Genomic DNA, 23918 nt, shown 5'->3' on the forward strand with positions numbered 1-23918 from the left:
ATATATATATATATATATATATTTATATATATATATATTTATATATATATATATATATATTTATATTTATATATATATATATATATATATATATATATATATATATATATATATATATATATATATATATATATATATATATATATTCTTTTTTATTTTATTTACCATGCTGTTAATTTTGTAATCTGTTTGAAACCTGCAATGGCAGTTATTTGCTGAATTATCATCTTTACGTGTGTCTGCACGGCTCGTCAGTGCGGATGAATCTAATGTTCGGAGGAGTTTGTGTAGCTGTCATTCATTCACGCACCGGTGTGGATACTGTACTTCAGAATCACAGATTTACACAGATCAAATGTCATCTGAACAAATAAGTAACGTCTGCCACTTTTGTTCTGACCAACTGAGATTTATTACAGTAAATCGCGCTACCAACTGTGATTAAATCTAACGAACGATCAAATCTATTATTGTTATATTTTGTTCTCAAATTGTTAATGTTAACAACATCAGCATTGCGTGACTACGTGTATTTAGTGTGTATTAGCGTTACCTGTAGATTTTAATTCCGTACAGTCTAATCTTTTGCTTTTGACTGTGGGTAAATCTCCAGTTCACTGATGATTTTCGTTTGGTCCTTTCTGGATTACAATATGCCATCAAAATGATGTTTAATTGTTTGAGAAAAGGCTATAAATGATCCGCCACCTGCAGCATTCTCACATGCGTTACTACTACTACTAGTACTCCTTCTTTATGTATGAAGACGTGACGTAATGATGCAAAGACATGCTTCAATTTCCCGCGGAAACTCACCAGTACCACTCAAATTATAACACATTATTACAAGCTTGTGAATCGGTCTAAGGTTAGGAGATCGTTTTGAACACTGGCTGGTTATACTTGCTCAAAAACTGATTTTGGATCATTTTTAATGAAAAAAAGTTATTGCAGCTTTAAATTCATTTGATATGCTACTCCACATAGGAGGAACAGACATGCCAACTAGTTACTGACATTATGTGGACTGATATGTCTTGGTTTGCAGCGAGGTTTACATGAGGTAAAATAAGCGGGACAGCCAGAAATCTGCCCCAATGGCTCTTTATGAGAGCGCGCTGCAGTTCCATTTTTCCCCACAGATTTAATTTGGAAAATTGTGGAGCGCTTCAGAGATAGGGAGGGCTCCGAGACTGGCTACCCCACTTAGTATCCTGAATACATGCCTGATTTATTATAATATAATTAAGTGTATATATTTTTTGATTAATATTTCGTTGGGGCTCTGCCTCACCTGCCCATACAGATGAGCTGCGGCTGCTTATATACATGTATCATTTAAAATTTAACCATCATTTCACTGCATTCATTAAGCTGACATTAAACACTCTGGACAGATCATGCTTGAGGCAAAATCTAATGTACACAGCTCTCCAATGATGAGTATGTTTTCTTACCGAGGGTGTGTGTAATCTGAGAAGACTAACTCTTGTTCTCCAAGCAGCTATCATAACAAGATTAAATGCACTATTGTTCCCTTTATTATCATCACACACAGGAAAAACCTCACTGACACGAAGAGTTAGCAAATGTCAATCACCTGTTCTGCTCTTTCCTGTGAGCCAGTTCTGTTTGGTGGAAGGCCTGGAGGAAACTGCCACTGGGATGGACTTAGATATTGTCAAATGAGTCATTTTTGGCATTTGCAGTAAAAGCATGATTTACTCACCCATGTGTCCATCCAAACTTTTGACACCTGAAAGTGCCAGCATTGACCTATGGGACATTGACGTGGTAAAAAAAGTAAGATTAAGAATATATCAAAATAAACTGCACAATTACTAATATGCAAAAGGTTATTTATTTTAAATATAGCCTGCATGCATAAAACTAAAGTGTGCAAAGTTCATCATAGATTAGCTTTGTACAGAATGTTTCAACTCATTTGCATAAATAATGTTTAAATGATATAATATTAACCTCTAAACATCATGAGACTTCACTGAAACAAAGCAGAGATTTCATTAATGTGGCATTCATAAATAATGGTTTGATTTAGATTAAAGGCAGTTATTGCTTTGTCATTATGGTGTGTAGATTTATTAAAAAACACATGAATGTTAAAACATTTAAGCATAAGGTTGCAACATAAAACTACTGATTAACTACTGCATCTCCATATGCAACAAACTGTGATGCACTGTGTATTCCGACACCTTTCTATCAGAACCAGCATTAACTTCTTGAGCAATTTGAGCTACAGTAGCTCGTCTGTTTGATCGGACCACACGGGCCAGCCTTCGCTCCCCACGTGCATCAATGAGCCATGGCTGCCCATGCTGAGCATGATCTAGCCATCACAATTTGACCCTTGTTAAACGGCGATAGAGATGATCATCAAAAGCAAGCAGGTGTTTTAGTTTTTGGTGTTTTAGTATCAGAGGCACGAGCTGTAAAGGCACAGCCCTCTTCTGGAAAAGGGGGTGGGGACCAGCAGCTCATTTACATTTAAAGATATATGCACAAAAACAGCATGTTTTTCCTTCCATTCAAAAATGGGCATTTACAACATGGTATAATAAATGATCTGTGGGGTATTTTGAGCTGAAACTTCACAGACACATTTTGGGGACAACTGAGACTTATTACATCTTGATAATTTGTCCAGCAAAAATGTTACAGAAAATATTTAAGATTCTGCACTCTATGCAACATTCTCATCAGGCAATTAAAGCATCTAATTATACCTTTTCTGACTTTTAATAACAGGTGCTCAGTGATTATTGTCTTTGTTAACATCAGGAACATCCAAAACCTCCAGCAAAACCAAGAGAGGCAAAAATGAGGATTACAGACTCTTCTGAACGTGCTGCATGTGTTTTTTATTTTCGTGAAGTGGTTACCATCTCTGAGCTCAGCCATTACTTCCACTAAGTGAGGTCAAAAATACGAGTGTCGTCATAGATATATCGATCGTAGATGCCTAATTCTATTGATCCGTACAAGCGCTAATGAGGCATCTACGTATACATCTATGACCACGCTCGTATTTAGACCTCACTTAGCGGAAGTAATGGCTGAGGTCAGAGATGATCAGGTTCGTCTGAAAAGAGGTAAAATAATAGCATAAATACTGCTCGGTTTCTCGCAGAAACTGATCGTTTCGCTATAGATAAGACCCTTATTCATCGTCTGGTATCGTTTAAAGCCCTTTGAAGCTGCACTGAAACTGTCATTTGGACCTTGAACCGCTTGGGGCCAATTGATGTCCATTATATGGAGAAAAACCCTGGACTGCTTTCATCCAAAACCTTAATTTCTTTTCGACTGCAGAAAGAAAGACATGGACATCTTGGATGAAACAGGGGTGAGTAAATTATCAGCAAAAGTTTATTTAAAAGTGAACTAATCCTTTAATAGACTGGTGTTGTGTTTGGCTGTGGGGCGATTGAAGAGCCTGGAGGTATAGCTGATGCTGCACTGCAAACTGCTTTTGTACTCATAGCCTTGAAGCCCATTCGGAGGCTTATCAGAATCTCAAATACTAAAGTTTACACAAAATGTGGGATGAAATTCAATATGAGCTGGCTCAGTTTTGTTTGTTCTTCTGTACTTTGACGTAGTATTCAAAGAGCTCCTAGCCTTTAAAAAGCAGACTGATGCTTGTTCATATAAACTACAAGAGGTGACAGCTAAAGTTTGGGAGAATTTGATCATTGGATCACATTGGCTAGCAAAGGTAAAGTTTATCAGTTTCTAAATGCTTCTTAAACTACCATAGATACTTATAGTATAAGCATATACGAGATGTTTGAATATAAGAGAATAAGTGATTTCTTCTTGTTTGTAGAGACTGAAATGGTTCCTCAACACAGAATCACGTTATTGCTCCTCATCTTTTCATGTCCGATTGGTATACACTTTCTATTTTTATTCCACATGATGTGGTTGGTTCAAATTTTACAATTCTTCGACAAGTGTTTAGGATTGTCAAATGTTTTGTTGACTTCTGCAATGTCCTTTTAATTTAAAAGTAATGTTTCTAACATTATGTTTATCTGGTGTAATAGTTTTGACAGATTCATGTGACAATCGATGTCTGGCAAATAAAATAATTGCTAAGAAAACGAAGAGCGCACCACAGCAGGGTGATGATTGTTCTGTCGATGTAAACATCACTTCAATCCGGTATGAGACACTGTCTTTTGTAAGTATCAGGGTTTTTATCACTTTATCATTTCTGTCTTTTTTCATGCTCGACACGCTGCTGTTAACAATATCACGTTATTTCAATGGTCTCTACTTTAGACATTAACTATAACGTTGCAACTATATGTCAATTTATTCTACTAACCCTAACCTAACAGTCTACTTATACTCTAATCAGAGTTAAATGGCATGTACACTATATTGCCAAAAGTATTTGGACACCCCTCCAAATCATTAAATTCAGGTGATCAAATCACTTCCATGGCCACAGGTGTATAACATCAAGCACTAGGCATGCAGACGCTTCTACAAACATTTGTGAAAGAATGGGTCGCTCTCAGGAGCTCAGTGAATTCAAGCTTGGTTCAGTGATAGGTTGCCACCTGTGCAATAAGTCCATTCGTGGAATTTCTTCACTACTAAATATTCCACACTCAACTGTTAGTGATATTATAACAAAGTGGAAGCAATTGGGAGCAACTCAGCCACGAAGTAGTAGGCCACGTAAAAATCACAGAGCGGGGTCAGTGCATACTAAGGCACACATTGCGCAGAAGTCACCAATTTTCTGCAGTCAAGAGCTACAGACCTCCAAACTTCATGTGGCCTTCAGATTAGCTCAAGAACAGTACGTAGAGAGCTTCATGGAATGGGTTTCCATGGCCGAGCAGCTCATCCAAGCCTTACATCACCAAATGCGATGCAGTGGTGTAAAGCTCGCCGCCACTGGACTCTAGAGCAGTGGAGACGTGTTCTCTGGAGTGACCAATCACACTTCTCTGTCTGGCAATACCATGGAGTCTGGGTTTGGCGGTTGCCTGGAGAACGGTACTTGCCTGACTGCATTGTGCCAAGTGTAAAGTTTGGATTATGGTGTGAGGTTGTTTTTCATGTGTTGGGCTTGGCCCCTTAGTTCCGGTGAAAGGAATACTTCAGCATACCAAGACATTTTGGACGATTTCATGCTCCCAACTTTGTGGGAACAGTTTAGGGATGGCCCCTTCTTGTTCCAACAAAGCAAGGTCTATAAAGACATGGATGAGCAAGTTTGGTGTGGAGGAACTTGACTGGCCTGCACAGAGTCCTGACCTCAACCGGATAGAACACCTTTGGGATGAATTAAAGTGGACACTGCGAACCAGGCCTTCCCATAATAATTCCCATAAACACTCCTAAACCTTGTGGAAAGCCTTCCCAGAAGAGTTGAAGCTGTTATAGCTGCAAAGGGTGGGCCAACTCCATATTAAACCCTACGGATTAAGAATGGGATGTCATTAAAGTTCATGTGCATGTAAAGGCAGGCGTCCCAAAACTTTTGGCCATATAGTGTAGTTGCAAAGTTACTTATAGTCAGTAGAATGTCTAAAGTGGACTCTCAAATATTCCAAATGTAACCAAATATTCAATAAACTCAAATGCTTTAAGAATTACTTGCTTTCATTCCATATGACATAAAAAGTAGATTTTTACTTATTATACAATTAAAACAAATTGGAAGTAAATCTCATTCATTTTTTTTTTCAATGCAATAATTTTCACATGTACAAAACGTATAATTCTGTCACCATGTTTAGGATACGAAAAACATGCAAATGACCAGCCGTGTCAAGGTAAACATGGTAAGTTTGGATACATTTTTTTATGTTCACTTTCAAAAGGAAAAAACCATAAAGCATCAATCTACCAAATGTTACCAATAAATTGATTATACAGTGGGCAAATGTTTCCTCAGTGAACGTGTTTTTTTAAATGTATATTTGGTTACACTTCTACTATATCGATGGTCCAAGACAGTCTACTAACTATAAGTAACTTTGGTACGTCAACTAACTCTCATTAGAGTATAAGTAGACTGTCTGCTTAATATTTGCTGACATTTTGAGGCTTCCAAACAGACTATACTAACTATAAGTAACTTTGCAACTACATGTCAACTAACTCTCATTAGAGTATTAGTAGACTGTTAGGTTAGGGTTAGTAGAATACGTTGACAAGTAGTAGTAAAGTTACTTATAGTCAGTATAGTCTGTTTGGGAGCATCAAAATAAAGTGTCAGCAAATATTAAGCAGACAGTCTACTTATACTCTAATGAGAGTTAGTTGACGTACCAAAGTTATAGTCACTAGAATATCTAAAGTGGACCATCGAAAAAAGTGTTAGCAGATACTCTAATGACTGATAGTTGACATGTAGTTGCAGAGTTATAGAGTATCTAAATCTTATAGGATGTCTAAAGTCCATCCAAAGCTGCTTTGAAGAAATCTGTGTTGTAAAAAGCGCTATATAAATGAAGGTGACTTGAAAGTGGACTATCAAAATAAAGTGTTAGCATATATTTTCTCTCCATAGAAGTGGACTGATCATGAACTAAAGTGGGATGATACAACATCTAATGCTACAGCCGTTATGTTACCAGTTGACAAAATCTGGACTCCTGGGTTAGTTTTGGACAATGTGTAAGTGACCTCAGAACATTTTTATTTTATTTATTTTTTGTAGCTTGGCATGCATTTTTTCTATTTCGTATATGCAAACACCGCCTGTCTAGTAGGGTAAGATGACTGGCCCCACATACATTTTTGCTCCTGACCATAGACAGCAAAAAAAAGTTTCAAAGTTTAAATAAGCAGAACAGTTTTGAGGTTAATTGATCTAATTATGTTTCTCTGGGGAAAAAAGTGATCTATGACCTTGTATTATGTTGAATATCAAAGTTTTTTTGTAAACGAGGGATTACATTCATTATAACCAATAGGATCATTCAATTTAGTAAAATCATTCAATTTGAATAGTGTTGCTATTAGGTATTGAAGGATATCGCGGACAATTTTCAAAAAGAATTGCAAAGTGTATTTGCAATTGCGTTTTCAATTTTTGAATGCATAAAATGTGACAATCCACGCGCAATTGCAAATCGCACATTGATGTTTGCATTTTTCGTTTTCGTTTACGCAAACGCACAACGACTGCCAAATTTCAAATGGAAAAGCAAAGTCTGTTTGCAATTGCATTTCCAATGTCTTACAATTGTGTTTATGTGAATACTCGACTTGGCATTTTGATATATTTCTGTGTTTATTTGGCGTTTAAGGCACGCTTTGCTTGTCCGTGTTGCGCTCGGAGCGTGCGCACAGCATCCTGTCAGTAATTCAGTTGTCTGTCGCTTTTATTATTTATTTTCGTCAACTGAAATCTGCGCGGATTATCATAAATAGCCTACAACACATTTATTTATGACAAGGGTCTCTGCGCAAAAAGCGAAAGTACCAGCGGGTGAAATGTTTCGAAATGTCTCTTTGCACCAGTTTCAATAAAAGGATAGGCCTATATTTAAAGATTATATATTATATATTGAGCTGATCTTCACACCGTATATAGCATATTTTGCTTTTGCCATGCAGCAAACTAAAAAAAATTAAAATTAAACTTAAAAATAAAAAAAAAGCATTTTAAACCGTTTAAGTATAATCTTACTTCCGGTAAACGGTTAAACGGTCAATATAAGCATCCCTAATCTTAATTTCTTCTCGACAATTTGCTTGCAACTAGAGCAGTCTTCTTTTGGTTCACTGTAAAAAAAATTCAGGTCTAAATTTTTCAGTTGGCCAAATTTAATTTCTGTGAATTGATGCAATTTTAGAAAATGTTCAATTGGAGACCAGATTGTTTTTGTTAAAAAAACTACACAGTAGTTTTATGACCTTTTTGTTGTTGTTGCAAAATAGACACATTTATTGGATATTTCTTCCCATTTTCTTAATAGGAATGAATAATGATGAAAAAACGCTTCGTTTTCCACCACTTGAGGGCGTGGCCTACTTTCAGACTACATCAATAAACCCCGCCCTACAGCCTGATTGACAGTGTTGACTGTGTTGGGCATCTGAAATGGAAGTGCAAAGGTTATTGTGATTCCATTTGAATTTTCCGTAAACGGAAATGCAAACGGAAATGCGCAATTTGCAATTGCGTTTGGATTATGTCACATTTTATGCGTCCACAAATTGAAAACGCAATTGCAAATACACTTTGCAATTCCTTTTGAAAAATGTCTGCGATATCCTTCGATAATATGACATATGTATCTTCAAATAAAATATGAAAGTCCGAATGGGGGAGGGATGGAGGGCCAGGCCCGTTGAGTAGAAGAGGGCCTGGAGATTAAGGCCAGAGCAGGCGGCCAAGGCGGAGCAGGGGACCAAGGTTGTGCAGGTAGTTCCGGAAGCCATGGAGGCGCAGGCAGTTCAAGAAGCCATGGAGACACAGGCAGCTCAGGGGACTCACTGGACGCTGGTCAGGGGCTGGAGTTGATGTGTGTGCTGCCCAAACACACTACATAGCTGTGGCCACAAAGGTCAGCGCTGCACTCTGAAGATGACATTGGGATTGGATACTTTGGCATGGAGGCCATCTTGCCAGAGGGCTCAGGTGTGGTGGCCATCTTGGCTGCAGATTCTGGACTGGCGGCCATGACAGGATGAGACTCTGGAATGGTGGCCATGACAGGCAGTGACCCTTGAGGACCATTACGGATGAGTTTGCATTGTACATGGTTGTTGAGTCCGTAGAAAAAAAATAAATAAAATCAATCAAAGAAAAGCCCAGGAGGTCAGTGAGGTTAGCAATGTTCAAAAATCTCTGATGTGGTTCTCGAGTGAGTGAGTCCCTTGGCGTAGTCGAACAAGGGGGACTGCTGCTGGGTCCACCTGTGGTTGGTTGTTCTGTCACGTGTGAGCAGGGATGAAGCAGAGTGAGAATCCAAATGCAGCACAAACATTTATTAAACACATAAATAGAGATAAAACAACAAAAACAATGACAGGAACACACATGCAAGAACAACGACGACACCCAACAACTGAAGCACAGAGGTTTAAAAACACAGGGGCTAACAAGCTTAACAAATTAACAAGACACCTGGGGAGACTAATCAACATGAAAAACTACAAAGAACAAAACATGGCACAAGACAGGAAATAACAAAAGTCCTCACAAGACAGGGAAACACAGGCTGGGATCATGACAGCAACTAACTGAAAACTAGGTTAAAGAACCAAAACACGTGAACCAAAACAAATACAGATGAATCCTGACATAATTAAAATCAAAAGTTGTATTTGTTAACATCATTTAATGCACTGTGAACTAACATGAATTCAAACAATGAACAACTGTATTTTTATTAACTAACATTAACAAAGATTAATAAATATTGTAGTAAATTATAATTGTTCATGTTTGTTAATACATTAACTAACATTAACAAATGAGACCTTATTGTATTACCGTATTTAAATCATTCATCCTCTATTGTTTATTTGACTGGTTCTGTGGTCAGAGATTTTTAAATGGATATGTGAATACAAATTGCAAACCAGAGGGTATAGTTTGGCTTTATGAATGTCTCAGTACAGTTTATAAAGTCATTCCAAATTTCATTTTTCAAAATATCTTCTTTTGTGTTCATTCAGTCATAGAGGTTCGGTGGTGAACTAAATTGTAACACTGCCTTAACTGCATTGTAGCCACTGATGACAAGTGCTATAGCCTACAAATGACTGTCACCATGAAGAGTGTATAAAGATGAACCAGAGCTAAACATGACAACATAAGACTCATGAAAGATTCCCAGCTTGGGTGAATGTCATATTTTCTCTCTTTGTGCATTCAGGATAGATGTAACCATGAAGCCGTACACTAATGATGTACAGGTGACAAACAATGGAATCGTGGACTATACCGTGGTCTTGTTCATAGCAGTGAGCTGTAATAATATCAACCTTTTCAAATACCCCTTTGTGACAGGAACATGTTTTGTCGCCATCAATGGATGGAACCAAAGCAGTAAGATAACATTTTTAAGTGAACAGAAATTGATCATTTGATCTTAACCAGGGACATACTTCCGAAATAAATTATTTAAAAGAACAACATGTAAAAGATATCTGAAAAACTGCTGAACTGCTGAACATTCTTTTGTTTGTGTTGATCTAGATTGTTACCTTAATCTTAAACAACCTCCTAACGTTTCTCTTGTTGGAGGCATTCAAGGAGAGTGGGAGACTGTGGACGTGAACATACAACAAGATGAAACGTATGAAAGACTTAGCACTCTCATGGTAACTACTGACTTCATTCTGATTCTTACTTCTGTGCCCGGTTCCACAGACAAGGCTTAAGCTAGTCCCAGACGTCTTGTCTTGTCTTGTCTTGTCTAAGGCACATTTACAAAAGTACTTACATGTCCTAATTGAACTAAGGCCTAATCCTAGCTAAGTCTAAACCAGAAATGGGCAAACTTTTTAGACCAGAGGGCCACATCAAGTTTTGCAAATCAAGTGAAGGGCCGCATACTAAATCCTTGATAAAAGAACTTTTATTTACACTGGACGTATGCATGGAAAACATATTATCTGACAAAAACATTTGTCACATTAAACAACAACGGTAACACTTTACAATTCTGATGCACTAATATGCATTAACCCGCATCGGATCGTGGGCGGGGGGGTTGACGGAAGTGGGCGTGTGTGTACTTTTATTTACTTTTGTTTTATACAAAATATTCAATCAACTATCACAAACTATGCATCATTTGAAAGCTAAAACACTCAAGATTCATGTTCTGAACTTGTTTTTGCAATAAATACACCAGAGAGGAAAGGGTTAAATGAAACGCTAAAGGACCGTCCATGTAAACATTAGCAAAATATTAGCGTTACTCATCTTTCGTCTCCTGTCGTTCAGATCAGATCGGACGAATCCAATAAACACCCGCATACATCTCTGTGTAAGAGTCCACTCTTCAAAATGCATCCCACTTTTTAATCCAAAACAACGAAAAAATAGTGAAAAAACAAAAAATCCTCCGTTGTTTGCAAGAGAGTTTTGAGTTAGCGTAATCAATCATGTCCATTTTCAATGAAATATCGATTCTAATTCGTGTCTGGCAAACTCCCCCTGCTAGAATAGTTTCTCCCACGTGAAATGGTTCAACCCTCGTCTCTCTCCTTCAATCAGAGACTCTTCTGGGATGCATCATATAGAGGAAGTGCCTTACAGGCTTGGTGAGCTGTCAATCATTGCGCCCATGGTTTTCGTTGGATAAAGGCACTCGGTGCCCAGCCAATGCCTTTCCAACAAAGGTTTAATTGATGGACTTAGTAACCAATCAAAAGGCATTATCTTGCGCAGTTTACGTAAGTAGGCTTTGGTGAATACTGTTTGTGCGCTGGCTGCGCGCTCTCCATGGCGCAACTGCAGTGGACCGCCCAAAACTCTTACTGACGCTTCCCATCAGCTAAATGAGTTTTTTACACTTTGTAATCTCTGTAAATAGTTGCTTTAGTTTTTCAGTAACTGTTTATCCATTATAATTAGTAGTTTATTGCAGTTTATTGTAGATTTATTTGAATGAAAAACTACTCTTTACAATAGCAAATGTTCTGAAATAAATGGCCTTTTTGAAATGACGCCTAGACTTTTCTTGACATAAAAGCTTACAGAAGCTACATTACTGAGAGAATCATCCTCATATTTGAATCATGACATGATTAGACATTCAGTTTTATATTTAAGTTATTTTCAGGCTCTTAAAATTAAATTATAATATTTTTTTCCCTAAGTGAAAAAAAAAAAAAAAAAAACGTGAGTCACTTACATGTATATTTACATGTATATTACTCTGTTCCCATATTACTTTGAGTTATTATGACTCTTGGGTAGCAATATTTCAAGTGTCTAGTTTAAAATAAGACCAGGTTTATGAATATAGACCATAGGGTTTAAGAGCTGCAGACATTTTCATTTGGGTATATCGTTTTCAAAGAATTCTCAAAAATGGGGCGCTTGTTAAGTAACTAATAAACAGATAATCATGAGGTAATGTATGACTTGTAAAGAACTAAACCATTAATTAATGATTACTGCATCAGCAACTTCTAAGCATTATATATGATTAATATATTTAAGCTATGTAACTTTTACGTCCACTAGAGGTTGCCTGTTCAAAACAAAGGCGTAGTTTGATGACGCCACGTTTGAGCACAGAATATTGTTTTTGGTTTTTGATACTTTTGTATCTATAGAGTGAAGACAAAAAATAAATTGAAACGTATTCTTTCTCCTGTAATCTGTTAACAGGTCAAATTATCCATCAGTTCTTTCGGTGCTGTTGTGACCCTGATCCTGCCCAGTGTGCTAATAATGCTGGCTGACCTGGTGACATTTGCTCTGCCAGTTCATGGAGGAGAACGCAACAATCTTAAGGTCACCTTGGTCCTGAGCCTCACCATGTTCCTCCTCATCCTCAATGACCATCTGTCCAGTAGTGGACAATGTACCCCCATCCTCCGTAAGTGAAAGAACAAAACAACAGGCCTCTTTAGGTCATATTGTCATGCAGTACAACAGGAATGACCTTTCACTGCTGTCTAGGACACATTCAGGACGGTTAAAGTTTCCACTACACATGCTAAATTATCCTAGAATAAACAACTAAATCAACAGAGAAACAAAGAGCAAAACTTTGCCAAGGACACACAGGTAACTGCAGCAAAGACTAAGACATGACTAGAGCATGTAGCGCAACACACTGTCTATGTACATGTGGCACAAAACATATCAGCAAAGACAAGTGGGAAGAGAACACAGTGAATAGAGGGTATGCACGTGACGTGCATGCCGCAAAAAATATATACAAAACATGTCTAAAACGGGAAAGAGCTGCAGTTGACAGAAACAACTGGACTCCAGTCAAGTCACCTTTATTTATATAGTGCTTTTTATAATACAGATTGTTTTAAAGCAGCAATACAGTGTTAATAGGAAAATAAGGCAATGAAGTTTGGTTAGGCTGTACAGCAGCTCTAGAAGAAAGCCATTGTTTGGTTAAAGGATTAGTTCACTTCAAAATTAAAATGTCCTTATAATTTACTCACCCCCATCTCATCCAAGGTGTTCGTGTCTTTCTTTCTTCAGTCGAAAAGAAATTACGTTTTTTGAGGAAACATTCCAGGATTTTTCTCCACATAATGGACTTCAATGGCAACTGACGGTTGAAGGTCCAAATCAATGCAGTTTCAAAGTAAGGGCTTCAGAGGCTCTGCACGATCCCAGACCAGGAATAGGGTCTTATCCAGACAAACCATCAGACATTTTCTAAATAAAATAAACATTCATATGCTTTTTAACCTACATTTCTCATTTTGCTCTGCTCTGAGGCTCAACGGATTACGCAATCATGTAGCAAAGGTCAAGCTAGACGTAGGTGGAAGTACCGCCCCAAGCGAATGTGCGAGGAGAAATATAAACATCCTTTACCAAAAAACACTTCAACTTCAAAATCGTCCGACATCAATGTTTTACAAGATGAGCAATTTAGGTTAAAAAGTATATACATTCATATACATTTTTATGTCCGATGGTTCGTCTAGATAAGACCCTATTCCTCGCCTGGGATCATGCAGAGCCTCTGAAGCCCTTCCTTTGAAACTGCATTGATTTGGACCTTCAACCGTTGGTTGCCATTGAAGTCCATTATGTGGAAAAAATCCTGGAATATTTTCCTCAAAAAAATTAATTTATTTTCCACTGAAGAAAGAAAGACATGAACATCTTGGATGAGATGGGGGTGAGTAAATTATTAGGAAATTTTCATTTTGAAGTGAACTAAGCCTTTAAAGTAAGTTCAGTGTTGATTCATTTCAGTTATTAATTTAGGTTTTATTAATTTATTTATCTATACAGCCGCTCTGGAGAAAACAGCGATGTCATTGTCCAGCTCAGTTCAATTCTCATACAATGGTGTCAATGCTGGCAGAAACGTGGATTTGCAGTTATCATTTTGTTGAATTTTGTGGTAAAATCATACCCTATATATTGTATTGACAACTCATCAATTAAATATTTACAATCTAATATTCAGCATAACTGGATATTTTTTTAATAAACAGTGACAAAACTAAACAAGTTTTAGGGCTGTATGTGTCGATATGATGATATTACATTGATATAAGTGATCACCAGGCTTTAGACCCTATGGAGATAGATTTGTGTCTTTATTACATGCGATAAAATAAATGATCCGAGAGAAAAAAAAAAAGTTTGAGAGAAAAAGTTATCACAATGATAGCAAAAAAGCATTTCATGAGAGAAAAAAAAATATTTGAGAGAAAAGGTTTTCATACCAATAGCAAAAAATAATAATATTTGAGACAAAAAAAAGTTTTGAGAGAAAGTATTTTCTCATAGAACATTAAAAAAAATACATTTGAAATTTTTTTAATTATTTCTGAGAAAAAAACTCTCTCTCAAAATACTTTGAAAAAACTCTCAAATATATATATATTTTTGCTATCAGTGTGAAAACATTTTCTCTAAAAAAAAAACGTTTCTCTCGAAACGCTTTTCTTTGCTCTCGATGCAATTTCTTGCTCTCGTGTCAGATTTTGATTTCACTGTGAGAATTGTGTCATGGGCGGGGCCACGTTCCTATTGGCCAGTCGGGTGAGCATCGTCTTGTCTTGGGAGTCGAACTGAATCATTACACCATTGTTCGGTTCACCTGCATGATACCGCCTCCGCCTTATGGCTAGTTTAGTTGAGCACGGACTCCAATGTTTGGGTAAGATGATGACACACAGCTGGCTTAGCAAGTTCAGCATCACTGAAGATTACACGTTAAAAAATAGCACTCATATTCAGGAATGAGTGTGTATTATATTATAGCCATCATGCTAGGTAAACTTGCAAACTCACCTGGTTTATATACTATTTTTAAATCAAATGCCAAATGAATGTTTTGATTTAGATAGTTTCACTGTAAGTGAAGTTTTCACTAGTTTCGTAACGTTAGTTCACTGACAACCGGGGCAATTTCCCCTTCAGGCTCAGCTTGTCAGTGAACTTATGGTAGTAAATGCCTCTCCATCTGAAAGCAGGTGATGGCGATTTACTACTAATCAAGGAACCGGCTTTACTGATGAGATGAAAATAACAATGTCCTCCAATATATCGTAGGCTAAACATGTACATTTCCTCTATTTATGGGTACCATTTAGTCCCAGATCTGCCATTTTGAGGACCCACAGGTGTTTCTAATGAATTGATTGCATTGTCTTTGAAGTCTATGAAGTAGAGCCAATCAGACAAATGAAACAGCTGTGTGGGTATTCGAAATGATGAGACTACATGAAAAATAAACCCATGAATTGAAGTCATGTAAAGATCTTTTGAACTCTAAGGTGTTTGCCATTAACGTTGGTTATAATTATAATGTAACTATGTAAGCAGTGTTTCCCTCAGAACTTTTAGAGACGATGGTTGGACCTCAGTTCAGGGGAACGCAACGAGGGTCCTGGGGTATGCACCCCGGCCGGACATTTGTACGTTTAAATCAAATGCATCATTCTGGTGCACTCTGAGAGCAACATTAAGAGGTTAAATTTATGCTGCTATATTTATAGCATATATTTCACATATGCATAGCCTTCATGTCAACTTGAACTTGGCTGAGCCATATCGCATTAATTATCGCAGGCTATAGGCCTACGTCTGTGATAATGAAGGGGAAATTGCCCCGGTTGTCAGTGAACTAACGTTACAAAACTAGTGAAAACTTCACTTACAGTGAAACTATCTAAATCAAAACATTCATTTGGCATTTGATTTAAAAATAGTATATAAACCAGGTGAGTTTGCAAGTTTACCTAGCATGATGGCTATAATATAATACACACTCATTCCTGAATATGAGTGCTATTTTTTAACGTTTAATCTTCAGTGATGCTGAACTTGCTAAGCCAGCTGTGTGTCATCATCTTACCCAAACATTGGAGTGTCCGTGCTCAACTAAACTAGCCATAAGGCGGAGGCGGTATCATGCAGGTAAACCGAACAATGGTGTAATGATTCAGTTCGACTCCCAAGACAAGACGATGCTCACCCGACTGGCCAATAGGAACGTGGCCCCGCCCATGACACAATTCTCACAGTGAAATCAAAATCTGACACGAGAGCAAGAAATTGCATCGAGAGCAAAGAAAAGCGTTTCGAGAGAAACGTTTTTTTTTTAGAGAAAATGTTTTCACACTGATAGCAAAAATATATATATATTTGAGAGTTTTTTCAAAGTATTTTGAGAGAGAGTTTTTTTCTCAGAAATAATTAAAAAATTTTCAAATGTATTTTTTTTAATGTTCTATGAGAAAATACTTTCTCTCAAAACTTTTTTTTGTCTCAAATATTATTATTTTTTGCTATTGGTATGAAAACCTTTTCTCTCAAATATTTTTTTTTCTCTCATGAAATGCTTTTTTGCTATCATTGTGATAACTTTTTCTCTCAAACTTTTTTTTTTCTCTCGGATCATTTATTTTATCGCATGTAATAAAGACACAAATCTATCTCCATATTAGACCTACCTATATTGTTTTTATATAAAGCAGGCAAATTTGCTTTTATGTATTTCTCCGGCGTTGAAATCAGGCTCATATAAATGTCAGGAAACATGATTCCTGGCTGCATGTCAATATCCATGGTTAGTTATAAGGAACACTATATGTAGTCCAACCTTTAGTTTAAACTGATAACCGTTTGGTTTTACTTGTGTTTTCCCGTATTAACTCCAGTAATGCTCAGCTCTTCTGCCACTCAGTCCGGCTGAGGGGGCGTGTTCCGGTGGGAAAGTGACGTCAATGCATACCCTCTATTCCTGAACTAGTAGGTGGATTGATGAGCTTCGTCTTGTTTCATAAGTGCCTAGATTTGCTCTCTGGAATCAGTGGTAGAACTGTTTGTTGTAAGCAGAGCAGTGGTAAGAAGAACTTTGTGAACTGATGATAGGTCTTATATGTTGCATATTGAGAAGAGAAGGGGCCCCAGCACTGAACCCTGAGGTACCCCAGTGCTTAGCTCAAAATGTGATTTATAATTGAACAGTTTATTTAACATTCATCTAGAATAATGCACTGCACAGATAAATTATTGTTTGCTCTGGATTTTGCTCCAAAGATTATCACTTCTGCTTCTGTCTGGTCAATCTGGTGCTGAGCATGGTGGTGTCTATAGTGTTGACACGTCTGACATTAGATGACAGATTCCTGCCTAGTAAATGCTCAAAGAACATAAAAAAAATGGGTCAGGATGAAGGTAAGAGAATACTAAATACAGCAAACACAAAGAGTTAATAGCTTGAGACAGACTTGTGTGTTCATGCATATATATATATATATATATATATATATATATATATATATATATATATATATATATATATATATTTTTTTTTTTTTTTTTATTAATTTATTTATTTATTCTCCATTAGCAGATGCTGGTGTGATTTCAACAACAAAGTCCAGTGATCTGCCTTCAGAGGTGGCTTCCCTCCAAAAAGTAGTAAACTTTTTGGAAAATGTGGACCAAAAAGAGCAAGAGGCAAACAGCAACAAGTCTTTTGTAGACCGCTTGGACAAAATCTGTTTCTGTTTTTTTTTATTCATTGACATACTTTACGTCATCATTGTTGTCAGTGTCACCAGCACAGCCGTGTGCAAAGAAAAAAAGAAGGATATCTGGGATACGGAAGATTATTTGAATTATCCTTATTTTTGGTATTTTCCTTCAGAAAACGGCAATGATACCAACAGGACAATATATGATTATAATAATTATTATTAAAGAACATCATGATTTGATTGCACATTTCTCATTGCTGATTTGGATTTACAACATTTCTGTATGTGATGTCCATGTATATGATTTTATATTGAATTATTTTAATTTTTTTTATGATATAGGCTACTGTAGATTACATTCATTCACAAATTAGTTTGAGGAATTTCATTAACCATATCATTAATAAAGGATATAACTAGGAGATTTATTGTTTTTTGTTGGCCACTTGTTCCCTCTAAAATGCGCGCATGCTCGACCGTGCACCTGTGATGCCATGGCCGCACAGAAAGAATAAAATTCCGCGCAGAATTTTTTAAATTTTCCTTAACTTGTAATCTAACTTAGTTACTTTTAAAATCAAGTAATCTGTAAAGTAACTAAGTTACTTTTTAAAGGAGTAATCAGTAATCAGATTACTTTTTCAAAGTAATTGTGGCAACACTGATCAAGGGTTAAATAAAGTAGAAATGGCACATTAAAGTTAAAAGTTATAACTGGATGATGAAACCACTTTTTTTGTGTGTGTTTACATACGCTGTACAGGTAAATAAAGTTTTTGCTCAGGTGACCAAAATGACCGCCCAAAGAAAAGGTTTGCTCAGTGAGAAAAGAAATTAGAGGGAACATTACTTGTAAGTGTACTATTTTAATAATTCTCAGGACTGAATTGGCCCACATTTTTTTAGATCATAAAATGATACATTTAATTTTACAAAGAGTGTAACAGAAGTAAACTTTCCGTACACAACTCATTTACAAAACTAGTTTGTGTTTGTGTGCTACAACTGAACTACAGGTGAACTATACAAGTGAACTTTACTGTTAGTTTAATTATATAATCCTAGCCCACATTTTTGAAGTATGCTCTCAGTAAACAAATAGTTTACTCCTTGTTTAAAGTCAAGTCAAGTCACCTTAATTTCTATTGTGCTTTTTACAACACAGATTGCTTCAAAGCAGCTTTACAGTGATGATAGGAAATTATTTTTGTTTTAGAAGAAAAGCTAAAGTATGTTTTTGGGCTGAATTTCCTGAAACCTTCTTAACACTAATTCATTCTTAAGTTATACCTTAAGGTGTATCTTAATGTTAATACGTGTTTCCCGAGACGATCTTAGTTGAGAATACCTTCTGTAAGTCATTCGTTCGTAAGGTTGGTCTGGAGCACTCTTAGCTTTACCTTATCATTCCGATAGTGGCCACCACTGTTTCTGTACATCTCAGTCTATACGAATATAATTCTGCTAATTGAAGTGTTTTCATGCAAAGAATACAATTGTCATTACACTGATAGCTTGTTAGCTTTAATTATATTATTCAAAGGTACATCAGCTGGCAAACCATTTTGGAGTCTATTTAAAGGGAATGATTGAGTAGGGGAGTTTGGTCAAACTATGGCAGCGATACAGTGAATAGAGCCATTTCTATGTGCACTATTTCATCCGTGAAAACTTTAGCCCCTGGCTACCATGTCAGAAGCTGCCATTCAAAATGAATTTTGCCTGCCACGGTAAGAAATTTTCTTTAAGTAAGAAATTTACTTTTGCTATGGCTAAATAAATGTTCAGTGATATCTTCCAAAGATTTTTTAATTTTGGACATGGGCGAGATACATATTTGACTCCCTTTTGGAGCCTGTCCCTAGCGGCCAGTCGATGAATTGGAGTTTATGTCACTTCAGTGTTACTTTCAAGAGAGAGACTGTGCAGGTTGTGCCCTGCTCACCCCTATATATGAGGATGGTTTTTATAGTAATTCTGAAAAATATTGCAGAGTGTCCTTCTGTCTAACAGCATGTCATTCCAGCAAACAATGACACAGGCGATTATTTAAAAAAAAAAAAAAAAATTGTTCTCATTTTAAAGGGTTTGTTCACCCAAAAATGAAATTAATTACTCATGTCGATTCAGCTGTTTGGATCACCAAAGTCACATGATTTCAGCAGTTTGGCGGTTTGGCGGTTTGACACGCGTTCCGAATCATGATTTGACTCACAGATTCATAACGCTTTGAAGCTTCATGATGCAGTGTTATGAAATCGGTCATCACTATTATCGTTATTTAGGGGTTTTTTTTGCACACAAAAACTATTCTCGAAGCTTCCTAAAGTTATTGTAGAACCACTGTAGTGAGATGGACTTTGTAACGACGTCTTTAGTACCTTTTATGGGTCTTATGAATGTAAAGTGCATTGTGCCAATGGAGGCCTTTCTGAGCCATCGGATTTCAACTAAAATATCTTCATTTGTGTTCCGAAGATGAACGGAGGTCTTATGGGTGTCGAACGACATGAGGGGAAGTAATTAATGACAGAATTTTCATTTTTAGGTGAACTAACCCTTTAAACCCTTATCCGCTATTCACCTATTTACAACAAAATATCTGAGTTACTTCTTATATGAGTAACACAAGTTACTTTGTTTTCCCATGTATTGACTGACCCATCTTCAGTCCCCTTGTTGAGATAAATCGTGAGTAAGTGCAGAGGTGTTGTGAAAAGGTCATTTCAGGCAATTTCTTTTCTATGATAGAAGGACGGGACAGTGTCAGGCAGTAGTTTTGTTCCCCTCCTCAGACCCCCCTCCCATGAAGCTACTATAGAAACTACAGAAAGACAAATATGATGTTTGTATTATTAACCTTAAAGCTTTGAAAATTAACAATTTAATGAAAGTTTATTGATCTATGAGCCATATATGAGCCAACAAAAAACCTGCAGATGGCAGTACAAGATCAAAGCTGTGTATATCGATCAAGGCAGGTCTTGAAATACCTGAGAGCTGTAAATGAATCGCATAAATCTCAGGAAAATTATACATCGTGACAACACTGTTTGGCAGCACACAAACACACACAGTCTCAAAGCCCATATTGTGAATTTTACTGCTTGCAGAAAATTCCTTATAGTCAAAATAACATGTCCATCAATGGATGAAGATGCTTTTATCCCAAAGACAGTGTAGTTATGGCATCTACCAGCAGGAGCTAATGGTTAACCGGCAAAAGCTTGGTGTGCACAACTCATCCAAGCACTAATTGACCGTCTGGATCAAGACAGGCAATGTACAGCAAGTGAAAATACCTTTTAATGCACCTTATAATGCATTGTATGATCTCACGAATAATTGTAACCACAGTTATAATACATTGGAATAATGCATTCAAACACACAACAAACAAGCAGTTTCAGATGTAACAAAGAAACTGCAAATATAATAATGCATTTGAACTTTGGTTATAATATATTTACCACAATATATAATGCATTATAATGTACATTATACATAAAGGCTTTAAGTAAAGTGTTGCAACTATTTAAGTTTTCATTTTCATGTCAGTTTTCATTAGACCTGCAATCTTCAAAAATATGAAGAGGAAGATGAAAAAATATGGAGAAAACTGCACAATCCATGAAAGTTTACCATGTAAATCTAGGTCTATTTGGTCATAGAGATATTTATATAGGCTATATAGAAAATAACCTTAAATGACTTCATCACTGTCTCAAACTTGAAAGTTTATAATAATGTCGTAATGATTTTCTTCTATTGTTGCAATAATAGAGGTAGTAACAGTATCTTTGGACTGCATATTCAAAGAAAGAAACCTTATTGTTATATAAGCCACAGTAAATCAGACAAGCAAAAGCGTCTTAAGGCTGTTAGAATACGTCTTTCACAAGAGGACAATGTGAGCATTATTCTCTCGAGAACCACAACCAGATCAAACAACTGAATGTTTGCAAATTAATTTGTGTAATGAAAAGGGATAGCTTTATGATGATCTTTACTTACAGTACTTACAAATAACATTTAGACTAAAATATTTAGCATATTTAGCCTGTTATCAGAGTATTACCCAGATGGTTTTATGTGAAGTTATATGGTGAAAATAAACTAAATCAAATAAACAGCTGAGCGTAACTCAATGAAATAATGAACAATACAAGAGTCAATGAAAAAGTAGAAAAAAAAAATAAGGAACTTTAATATCGTTTAAATGTATAGGACAAACAATTTGTTTAAAACCTAAAATATAAACACTGTAAAAACAACAGTAACTTAAAATATTGGTAACACTTAATAAGGTGTAATTTGTTAACTTGAGTTAATGCATTAACTAACATTGCACAATATATTCTTACAGCATTGATTGACCTTTTTTAATGTTAGTTCACAGTGCATTAACTAATGTTAACAGATACATTTGATCTTCAAAATGTATTAGTAAATGCGGATATTAAGATTAATAAATGCTGTTGAAGCATTATTTATTGTTAGTTAATATCAACTAACTAATAATAACAAATGAAACCTTATTGTAAAGTGTTACCGTTCCTGCTTTAAGATGTTGTTGGAAATACAGCAGCAATATAATTTGAAAACAACAAATAATCATTTACAGTGAAATGGAAAGAAAAAAGGCTTTTTGAAATGACTGTAGGTTAATGGCTGTATGACTGTACACGTTGCATCATGGGTGTAATATGAACAAATGTCATAAAAACAGGTTGGTGACGCATTTTGTCTGATAAAAATGAGTAAATTGCTGTAATGTTGGCACATAAATGTGGATTGATCTAAACTTTGCGGGGCACAGCTGTCCAGATCATATTTTATGTAGAAACAGATATTCTATATTTTATATAGAAACAGAGAGGCAAACTTAGAGATGGAGAGGGAGAGATGTAAACAGGAAGGGTTTTCAGATTGGTTTTCCAGATTTTCCAAATAGTATCTCGCCTCCTATCCTATTCATCTTTCAAAAAATTGACCCTTATGACTGGTTTTGTGGTCCAGGGTCACAAATAAGGAAATAATAAAATCATAAAGTCCCAATAATAATAATGATAACAACTATAATAAAATTTAATGGCTCCACATAGAATCTGTGTCAAGAGAAGTCCACAGAAAGAAATGCAGACATTCACATTCAAACTCAGGAGTAATAATAGGGCGTGAGTTCAGGTTTATTGGGTCACTTTTTGCCATTGAGATGACTGGGAAAAAGTGTCCCAATCAACGCTATTTTTTTTTTTTTTAAAGAGTGATCATTAAATAATAACATACTTTAAAAGAATATGTAAGCAAAATGTTTAAATGTATACTAAATTATTTTGAACTTAACATTGACTTAAGGGCCTTTTTACATGTAATTTTCATAATTATTTCTGTTTGAAATATGGTTTAAGTGCACTGTGAATGTACTGACAAAGTGTTTGTGGTAAAATAAAAAATGTAATGTAATTTCTATTGATGTGTAAAACATATTTGCAATTACAAATTTGTAAGTGATGACATTGCAATTTAGTACATTTAAAATATATTAACTTTAAGTTCACGCAACTTAACATTTAAATATGTCAGTCGACACATCAAAATAAGTACACTTCTTAAAACAAGCACGACAAAAGATCGTTAAAACACGATTTTATATGTATTTTAAGTAAAACTTTTACCATAAAACGCTTTTTTCCAGTCCTTGATTCTGAATGGCCAATAGTTGTGTTTTTTTTCTCACGATAAAACACATCTATAAACTGCGTCCGAAACCTGGAAAGTGCCAATCCATTCTCACTCCCAAGGCGTCAAAATCCGAAGCATGGTCAAGTGCCTTCCGCGTCACAACCAAGACGCTAAAGTCACCCCTAGGCGTCACTATATCGACGCGCTGGGTGCTCCGTTCATTTCAGTTGTTTACCCAATGCATCAGATCAAGACGCATTTTATTCTTTGCATTTGTAAAAGCAGACATGATTTTATGAATATTTTATTAATATTTAAAGGTTACTTTTATATTTTGGGGCAGCTAACCCAACTCCTACCCTAAACCTACCCACTTCTAAACAATATAAAACACATAACAGGCAAATACAAGTACAGTCACAGGTATTTATTGCAAAAACTGACCAAAAACAGTATAAAAGTATTAACTCATGTTGCATTTCAAGTCTTTTGAAGTCACACAATGTCTTCATGTAAAGAACAGAGATGATCTTAATGTTTTAATCGTTGAGATGATGATCCCGCCGCTC

This window comes from Gobio gobio (genome assembly GCF_949357685.1).
Source record: "Gobio gobio genome assembly, chromosome: 1".
Classification (NCBI taxonomy): Eukaryota; Metazoa; Chordata; class Actinopteri; order Cypriniformes; family Gobionidae; genus Gobio; species Gobio gobio.